Source organism: Silene latifolia, chromosome 10, assembly GCF_048544455.1.
Source record: "Silene latifolia isolate original U9 population chromosome 10, ASM4854445v1, whole genome shotgun sequence".
NCBI classification, from domain to species: domain Eukaryota; kingdom Viridiplantae; phylum Streptophyta; class Magnoliopsida; order Caryophyllales; family Caryophyllaceae; genus Silene; species Silene latifolia.
In genome coordinates, this window is record NC_133535.1 from 79,347,111 (window position 1) to 79,356,951 (window position 9,841).

General features: G+C 39.2%; 1 non-coding gene across 1 annotated transcript; it reads left to right on the forward strand.

The window, feature by feature from the left end:
- The first annotated feature begins 9,532 nt into the window (after positions 1–9,532).
- Positions 9,533–9,639, forward strand: LOC141610004 (small nucleolar RNA R71). The gene has a single exon (XR_012527901.1). It is a non-coding gene; the product is annotated as a small nucleolar RNA R71 (small nucleolar RNA).
- Positions 9,640–9,841: the final 202 nt, after the last annotated feature.

A 9,841-nucleotide genomic window follows, 5' to 3' on the forward strand; every position in this document is an offset into this window, starting at 1 on the left:
TTGTGTTAAATTATTAAGTGGAGAGCATAGTGATTATAACTAGCTTATAGCCATGCAAGCCTAGTTTTTCTTGAGAAGAAGACTTGCCCATGCATTGACACACTCCTCCTCTCCTCTCCCTCTCTCCCCACCGGTTTTCCAAGAGCCTTATGAAGACTTGAATCCTTTGTTCATCCATATTAGGAGAGCTCAAGAACAAGTGAGTAAAAGAACTCATTTGTGCCCTTTTAATCCGAAAATCATATGGTGAGAATACATTTTCTTCTCTATATTTACTTATGTTTGCATGCATAAAATTTGTTTTTAATTTTATGACTAAATTAAATGTAACATATATGAATATGTTAAATAATGAGATATAGATTTCCAACAAGCGGTATCATGAGCCTTAGGTTGTATCTATATTTACTTATATTTGGATGCGGGATGGGAAATTCTAACTTAACTTTTGTTCAAAAAATCCAAAAAAATTGAAAAAATTGAAAAATCAACAAAAAAAAAAAAAAAAAAAAAAAAAAAAAAAATTGAAAAAATTGAAAACCCAAAAACAAGTTCATTTCCTTTGTAGTGTGGACTTGTATATATTGTGTTTGTTCACATTGATCGACTACGCCACATCCGAGACATGAGGATATTGAAAACCGCATGGTATGATCTTTCCAATCTCCTTTTTCCTCTCTATGTTAATGACTATGTGGCTTTATTTTGATTGATGCGGTATAAACAATGTGAATTTAGGAATTGCATTTAGATTTTATGGCATATTAGTTGGTAGAATCATTTGCATTAGGATGTATATATGTTAGTTGCATCATGGCGTGTAGTTTGCATGTTAGAAAATTTTGCGAAACCATCTACTTGGGAAGCTTGACAAGTGTATATAGGCCCTAGTAGATGACTTTTATTCTTAAAACTTTGTTTGTTAGAATACTTGTAAAACACCCTAGGATGTGTCATGCTAGTATCCTTTGACCCTTGGATTAAGGCCTAGTCAAGAGTACCTTGTGGTGTGATGACTTGATCGGAGCCATTTGGTGTTCGCAATTAAGCATATGTGGTCGTTGGTCAATGGTCGATACAAAACACAATTTATACTTCACAAACAACTCTACAATTAGTAAAGAGGCAAGTAAAGGTCAGATCCCAAGGGACGGGTATTGAAATGAAGATTCTATTGTAACTAGCGGTGTCTAGGGGTGTCACAAATTGGGTTGATGTAGAAGGTTACTAAACTAAAATAGCAATGAAAATAAACTATCAAGGTAAATGAAATAAGGGTGTAAACAATTGATTAAAAGCACTAGGGTGTCATGGGTTCATAGGGGAATCATGGGATATGATCATACAAACATGTTCTCAAATTATAAGCAAGCAATTATTGCTGTGATGGATTGAGTTGGGTTATATCTTACAATCCTAGGAAAGTTTGGGTCCCGGAGCCGAATCTCTTGGATTGTACAACACCTACAAGTCGACTTAATCTTCCCTACTTAACACATGCATGGTCTAACAAGACTCGAGTTGGGTTATGTCTTACAAGTCAAGTTGAAAGGATAGAAGATGATAGTAAATGCAAGGATTCATAGGCTTAGCATTTCATCAAATATAACATGTGCATGCATTAAGATCAAAACAAGCAAGCAAATAAGATATGAAAGCATATTAATTTAAGCATGAATCATTCCCCATGTTGGTTTCCCCTAATCACCCATTAAACCCTAGCTAAGAGACTACTCACTCATTATCATATTGATCATGCTAGAAAGGTTGTCAATCATACTAACATAATGAAACATGATGAATAAATGAAAGTAATTAGCAATAATTAAAAAGGGATTAAGAGATTATACCTACTAATGATTCCAATAATAAAGCAAGAATAATAGAAGTACTTGAATCCTAGATTGAGAGGTTGTCAATCTCCCAATAATAACCCAAATAATCTTCAATTACCCAAAATAAAGTAAGAACAAGAGAGAGATTAAGGAACTAAAACTTGGATTAAAACTTGATTAATATTTGATTGCAATATTGAAGAGAGATTTGATTGATATTAACTACACTAATTATTGATAAGAAGAACATGCTCCTCTTATTAGACTAATGGGGTATTTATAGTGAGAATTAGGGAGGATGCATTAGGGTTAACTAAGGGCTAAACTAGTAATTACACTTTTTAAGTTGAGCAAGGAGCCTCCGGGATTGTCCGAGAGAAGGGCTTCTTCATTTCGTAGCTTGAAGAACGAAATCACACTGTCTTTGTGATCCGTGCGGCCGGGGAGTCGGGACGGCCGGATCTGGGATGGACAATCCGAGCGGATCAAGGAACAAGACGCACGGACTGGGCATGGGCAATCCGAGCGGATTCCTGGTGAGGACGCTCGGACTGGCGAGGACGGACGGATTCTCTACAATCCGTTCGGATTGTAGCTCAACAGCTTTCCTTCTTCTTTTTCTTCCCTTTTCTTCATGAATTACTTGGGGATTTCCTTGGGGACTCAAGGATCCTTTTCTCAACAATGCTCTTCTACTATGCTATGTACAAAGGCCTTCTAGTCTTGTCTCTCCTTGATGCTTGGTCATTGAATATGATCAATTTAGCCTTGTTTTGCCATGAAAATGCAAGATTCTTACTCCTTTCCTACCAAGGGATCAAAATCTCAAAGAATATGCAAAACAAAGATCTAAAGATAAGAAATGACCCAAATAGGCACTAAAAAGCATGGAAACAATGGTAATTCGGGGCTAAATATGCGCCAATTATGGTCGCATCAAATATCCCCAAACCGAACCTTTGCTCGTCCCGAGTAAAGAGGTGACAAAGACTAGGACCAATACTAACCTAACCTAATAATAATAGCCGATATGAGACAATTAGCGGGTCTCACTCCGCCCCTTCAACTCACAACAAGACAACCATGAGGTAGGATGCCTTCTTGCAAGGCAAGGTGGGTCTTGCCAAAATGGCGACACATCCAAACATTAAGCACACAAAATCACATAATGGATGCATCTACAAAAATAATAGCCACTTTCCTCATCTAAGTGGCGGAAATTATCTACAAGGGAAGCAATTCAAGGGTGCACAATCCTTCATAGATGCAATTTGTTCAAACTACTAAGCCTAGAAGGATACCAATAAATCACCTCCAAAATGTGTCAAGCTAGGGTACCTTTGTCCTCAATCGTTAAATGCTTTTGTCAAGAATAGACTCCCTATGGTGTTAGAAACACTGGAGGATCGCGGAATTCCCCCTCTTGCCTAGACAAGAAGAAGGGTCGTCCCCTCTCTACCATGCACAAAAATGGATACGATGGATAAAGGGATCGATAGATATTTGAGTTTCACTTTTGGGAGTTTGCTTTTGTTTTTGTTTTCCCCCCCAAATTTCTTTGGCATTTGACTTTTTGAGAACACTTTCTTGCCATTTCTTTTTGATTTTTGGCATTTCAATACTTGACAACTTTTTGCATTTTCTTTTTGAACATTTTCAAAGTCACCCCAATTAGTAACGAGGGTGCCTTATTTTTGAAGCTTTAGGAGTTCTATTTTTTTTGCTCCTCTTTTCTTTTGATGCATTTTTGCAAACTTTCTTTCACTTTTCATTTCTTTGAACTCAAATCAATTTCTTTTTGTTGTGCCCATTCCCTTTGATGACAAAAATGTATGGTAGAATATGGATGAATGATAGAAGTATGCATGGTTTCAAGGGTCACCTTGGAATAAACGGTAGCCAAGGAGTTATCACACCACAAGGTACTCTTGACTAGGCCTTAAACCATGGGTCAAAGGATACTAGCATGACACATCCTAGGGTGTTTTACAAGCATTCTAACAAGCAAAGTCTTAAGAATAAAAAGCATCTACTAGGGCCTATATAACTTGTCAAGCTTCCCAAGTAGACGGTTTCGCAAAATTTTTCTAACATGCAAACTACATGCCATGATGCAACTAACATATAAACATCCTAATGCAAATGATTCTACCAACTAATATGACATATAAACTAAATGCAAGTCCTAAGTTCACATTGTTTTACCGCATCAATCAAAATAAAGCCACATAGTCATTAACATAAAGAGGAAAAAGGAGATTGGAAAGATCATACCATGCGGTCTTCAATATCCTCATGTCTCGGATGTGGCGTAGTCAATCAAAGTGAACAAGGATGAAACAAACATAATATATACAAGACAATATATACAAAGGAAATGAACTTGTTTTTGGTTTTTTTCAATTTTTCAAATTTTTATGATTTTTGAAATTTTTCAATTTTTATGGTTTTTGAATAAAAGTTAAGAGTTAGAATTCCCATCCCCACACTAATATGGGCATTGTCCTCAATGGCCAAAATGATGGAAATTATGCAAAGAATGATGTATGATTTCTATGCTAAATGCAATTCTACACTAAGCTATACTACATGATGCATGGTTTTTGTTATGACGGAGAGGATAATTTAAATTACCTCCCGTTGCGTATGCATTAACTTCCCCAAACCAAGCAAGACACTATTGCTAATGTCAAAGCATAGGGGAGTTCATGCACATGCAATGCTATGCATGAGACTAGATTGTCATTTTGGATTTTACAAAAGTGGGAACAATAAAGAACACCTCAAAGGAACCGAGGTGTGAGTCCTTTGATGTTGCTAGGACTAAACCAACAATGATCAAAATGAAAATAAAATACAAAGAGATATAGACAAACCGTGGGAGAGTAGGAATCTCCAAGGCTAGTCTTCCATCATGCTACTATCATCACCACTTCCCTCATGAGAAGTGGTCACATTGCCACTTTCCTTGGCACTTTCTTCTTTGCTTTCTTCATCATCATCTTCCTCATCATTTTCTTCACCATCTTCACCATCTCTTTCTTCATCTCCACTTGCTTCTTCCTCAATATTATCATCAATCTCCTCATCATTTCCAACAACCTCATTGTCTTCCACCACGTCCCTAGATGCACCCGGAAACAAGGCTTCTCTATCCGCCCAACTAGGCAAAGGACAAGATGGATCAAGGAGTCCTTGCCTAGCTAAATGTAGGAGGGGAGGATATTGAGCTAAATAAGCATTCTTCCGATCTTCATGAGCTTGCTTGTGCATGGCTTGCATTAGAAGAGCTACATAGTCTTTCCCAATTTCAACTCCTTGTGGTTTGAACTCTTCATAATCATAGGGGTAAGGTGGTATAACAATGGAAGAGGAGGGGGTTTCATGATTACCCTTTTGTTGTTGAATGATGTACTCGGCTTCTTCGGATAGGGGAAGTAAATAGTTGGTCCGGTGGACACTAAGACGGCAAATCTTTGCGGGTAAAGTGAATGATCGAGCCTCACTTGTAAGCCACCCATACTTGGTATCAAGGGAATTGTGAACAACCCACTTAAACTTGTTAATCAAGGTGGACATATCAATGAGATGGCCACCATCCTTAGCCTTGTACTTGCTATCCTTATTGAAATTAGGATCAAAGTGCTTGGCTAGGACCGTGACAAGGCCGCCATTAACAATTACGGTTTGACCCTTCTTCCCACTATCTATATGGAGCCATCTATCAACCAATAGCCTCAAAGAATTGTAAGGCTTGGTGTGAATTCTTCCAATATTCAAAGTTGATTCAAGGAGAATAAAATCGAGTCCCGTGAAATGATTGGTGTCTTTTCTAGCAATTATGGTATTTCCCACAACTTTGTGCCATATTCTTATGCCCGGATGATGGACCAAAAGAGCACGACAAGCTTTAAAATCTTCAAATTTCTTCCCGGAGATTGCCTCCCAAAGAGGCTCGGGATCATACTTCCCATATTGCTTATAGAATTTATGTTCATCGCTAAGACCCAAAATTGCACCCAATTCCGGAAAGGAAATGCGTCTACTAGTGTTAGCTAGACGAAACTCAATATTTTCCCTATTCTCAACTTTTGTCACTTTCAAGGAACTTAAGAATTCCAAGACAAGGGAGGGGTATGTTACTTCCTCCATTTCAAACAATTTCTTTAAACCCATGGCATTGAAAAAGACTCTCGTTTGTTCAAGAATACCCAACTTCTCTAAAGCATCTTGGCATATGAATTTTGTGGATTGAATTTGTTTCATAGCAAACTTGACAAATGTATTTCTATGGGAGTCGGAAATGAATGTTACCTCCGGGTAATGCAAGAGTTGATTAATTACCGGAGTAGAGGGTGATGCTTCCATAGAAATTTGTTGAGTTTGTTGCACTTCCAAGTTTGGTGTTGATACCACCATTGCCAAAGCTTTCTTCATTTGTAGAGCTTTTTGCCTTTGAGAGAGAGTTGTAGTCTTTGGTGCCTTTGTTGCCTTTGCCTTTGCTTTTGTTGCTCCCTTTGTTCTTGCCATTTGATGAGCTAACCAAGAAAAAGATCAAAAATCTTCAATTTGTAGAATGCCCAAATCGATTTTGAAAGTGAAAGGCTTTGCCTTTATGAGAACAAAAATCAATTCAAAGGTGAAGATTTTGGTCTTGGTTTTGATTATTAATGAAGATGGAGTGATTGATTTGTTATTTGAAAGATGGTTTGATTTGATTTTGGTGAGTTTTGTTGAGGGTTTTTGTTTTTGAGATGGGGAGGATGAGGGTTTTGGTGGTATGGGTAGTGTTTATGAGTGAATGAATGAATGAATGAAGGTGGGGTGGGTATTTAAAGAACTCGACAATGTTAGGACGCAGGGACAATCCGTGCGGATTAGGCGCAATCCGCTCGGATTCTTCAGCTTCAAATTTTCAAAAATCCCGCCTAGAGACGGGCGGATTCTGGGAATCCGTTCGGATTCTCGCCGAGACGAGACGGGCGGATTTCACTTGAGACGGACGGATTCTTGTCCGAGAGATTTTCTTTGTTTTTCTTCACCGCAAGACGGGCGGATTGTCCACAAGACGGACGGATTACGTGAGACGGGCGTCTTTCCAGAATCCGCTCGGATTCTTCAACATCAAGAATTTTGCGGTTTTCAGCTCAGGCCCAAGACGGGCGTCTTCTCGCAGGACGCTCGGATCCTCTGTAGACGGGCGGATTCTCGTGAATCCGCTCGGATTGGTCCTTGTGTACACGGATTCAGTTCCATCCGTGCACCAACGCATTCCCTTATCATTCTTTCTTTCTTTCTTTCTTTCAAATCTTGTGTTCTTCATTGTGGGGGCACTACTAAGGCATGAATAGCCTAGGCAATTCCCATCCCCACACTAAGGTAAATCACTACACATTAATTAAAATCATTAGTCCCTCCCTCACTTCTCTCTTTTCATGACAATTATTTTGATCAAAGTAAAAATAAATCCAAAAATGACAAAAATGCAATGCAAAAATTAAATGTAAGTTAGGGAGTTAGAAATATTTACAAATGGTGGTTTAGGGAGGACTCCACCAAACTCTCATTCTTGATGAGATGTCAAGGAGGCATGTTCAAGGTGTTGTTGATGTTGCTCAACACCTCGAAGAAGTAATTAAAAGCTTGTTCGTTGTTATGGTAGAGGTCCTCAATAGACCGTGGTTCTTGTTGTTGATCATGATCGATGGCATGCCCAATGTAGGGATTAAAGATCCCTTCAAATTCGTCGTCCCAAAGACCACAAACTTCATTGAGTTGATCATTGAAAATCTCTTGCTTGGATGGAGACAACTCTCCCAAATTCTTCTTTTGGCCAATGAGGCCATCATCTTCTTCCTTGGTTGATTTTGATGAGCTTTGCAAGCTCTCCTTGTCACAATTCACTTGCTCTTTGAATGGAGCATCTTCAACTTTCTTCCTCCATTGGAGTTCCGATCTCTTCTTCTCATCTTTCCTAGGCTATAATGATCAATCATGAAACATGGCTCATGCAAACGAGGAGCTCTCATGGTCTTGTCAAGATTAAAAGTTATGCTTTCATCTCCCACTTCTAGAGTGAGCTCTCCATGCTTCACATCAATCACCGCACCCGCGGTGTGTAGGAAAGGTCTTCCTAAGATGATTGGAATGTTGGAATCTTCCTCCATATCAACAATGACAAAGTCCACCGGGATGAAAAACTTCCCGATTCGCACGGGGACATCTTCCCATATCCCTAGCGGTGTCTTCGTCGATCTATCGGCCATTTGAAGAGTGATATTGGTACATTTAAGCTCTCCCATTCCCAACCTTTTACTTACCGAGTATGGCATGACACTCACGCTAGCCCCTAGATCACATAAGGCTTTGTTGATCGTTGTGTCGCCAATGGTACACGGTATTGAGAAGCTTCCCGGATCCTTTAACTTTGGAGGTGAACTCCCTTGAAGTATGGCACTACTCACCTTAGTGAAGGCGATAGTCTCAAGTTTCTGGATCGACTTCTTCTTTGTGAGGATATCTTTCATGTACTTTGCATAGGCCGGAACGTGATTGATTAATTCCGTGAAAGGAATTGAGACTTCTAAGTTCTTCACAATTTCCATGAACTTTCCAAGTTGATCATCAAATTTAGGCTTGGCTTGACGACTTGGAAAAGGAAGTCTAATCACAATGGGCTCCTTTTCTTTGGCTTTATCTTCATTTTTCTTTGAACTTTCTTCTTTTGATGATTCCCCTTCTTTGGGACTTTGCACCACAACTTCATTCTCACTAGCTCTCACAACTTCATCCTCAACTTGCTCCTTCGGTGCTTCATACCTTGTACCACTTCTCAAGTGAATGGCACTAACCGTTTCATGTCTAGGGGATTACCTTGAGGTGGTAATTGCCCCTTTTGTCTTTGTGAGCTCGAAGATGCTAGTTGGGTCAATTGTGTTTCCAACATCTTGGTGTGAGCTAGAATGTTGTTGATGGTGGTGTCTTTTGCTTGGCTATCTTTTTGCATTTGGGTGAAAAATTCTTGTTGATTCTTTTGCATTTGAAGGACCGCTTTTTGGACATCAAAACTTTGGTCATTGTGGTGATTGTATGGATTTTGATTTTGGTAACCTTGGTTTTGATTGAAAAAGGGTCTTTGGTTTTGATTTCTCATGGGTGGTGGAGTGTATGTTGTTTGAGGGTTTTGGACATTTTGGCTTTTGTATGAGAGATTTGGATGGAATTTGGTGTTTTCATTGTAAAAATTTGAATAAGGGGTACCGCTTTTGTAAGCTTGGAAAGCATTGACTTGCTCGGTTGTTCCCCTACATTCACTTGAGTCATGACCTAAGGTTCCACAATTCTCACATATCCCGCTTGGGATTGATGAGGATGCCGTCATGGCATTGACATGGTGCTTTGATGATTTTGAGCTTTCCTCAAGTCTAGCCATAGCTTGTTCAAACTTCAAGTTGATTGTGTCAATGTGAGCACTAAGTTGAGCACCCAATTGAGTAACGGTGTCCACTTCATACTTTCCTCTAGTAGCCTTGCGAGGCCTACTATATTGCGAATTATGGACCGCCATTTCCTCAATCTTGTTCCATGTTTGATTGTCATCAACTTCGGTGAACATTCCATTTGATCCCATATTGAGAATGTTCCTTGAATCTTCATATAAACCATTCCAAAATTGTTGCACTAAAAACCATTCGCTAAGTCCATGGTGAGGACATGAGCGACAAATACCTTTGAACCGCTCCCAAGCTTCATACAAAGATTCTTCATCCCTTTGCTTAAAACCCGTAATTTGAGCTCTTAGCATATTGGTCTTTTCCTGGGTAGAATTTTTGTAGAAAGCTAGAGCTAGCTTCTTCCAAGAATCTATTCCAAGGGTGGCCTTATCAAGGCCCTTCAACCATTGCTTTGCGGTGCCGATTAACGAAAAAGGAAATAAGACCCATCTTATTTGGTCTTGAGTCACGCCCGTTTGAGAGATAGCTTCACAATAATCACAAAATGTTTCC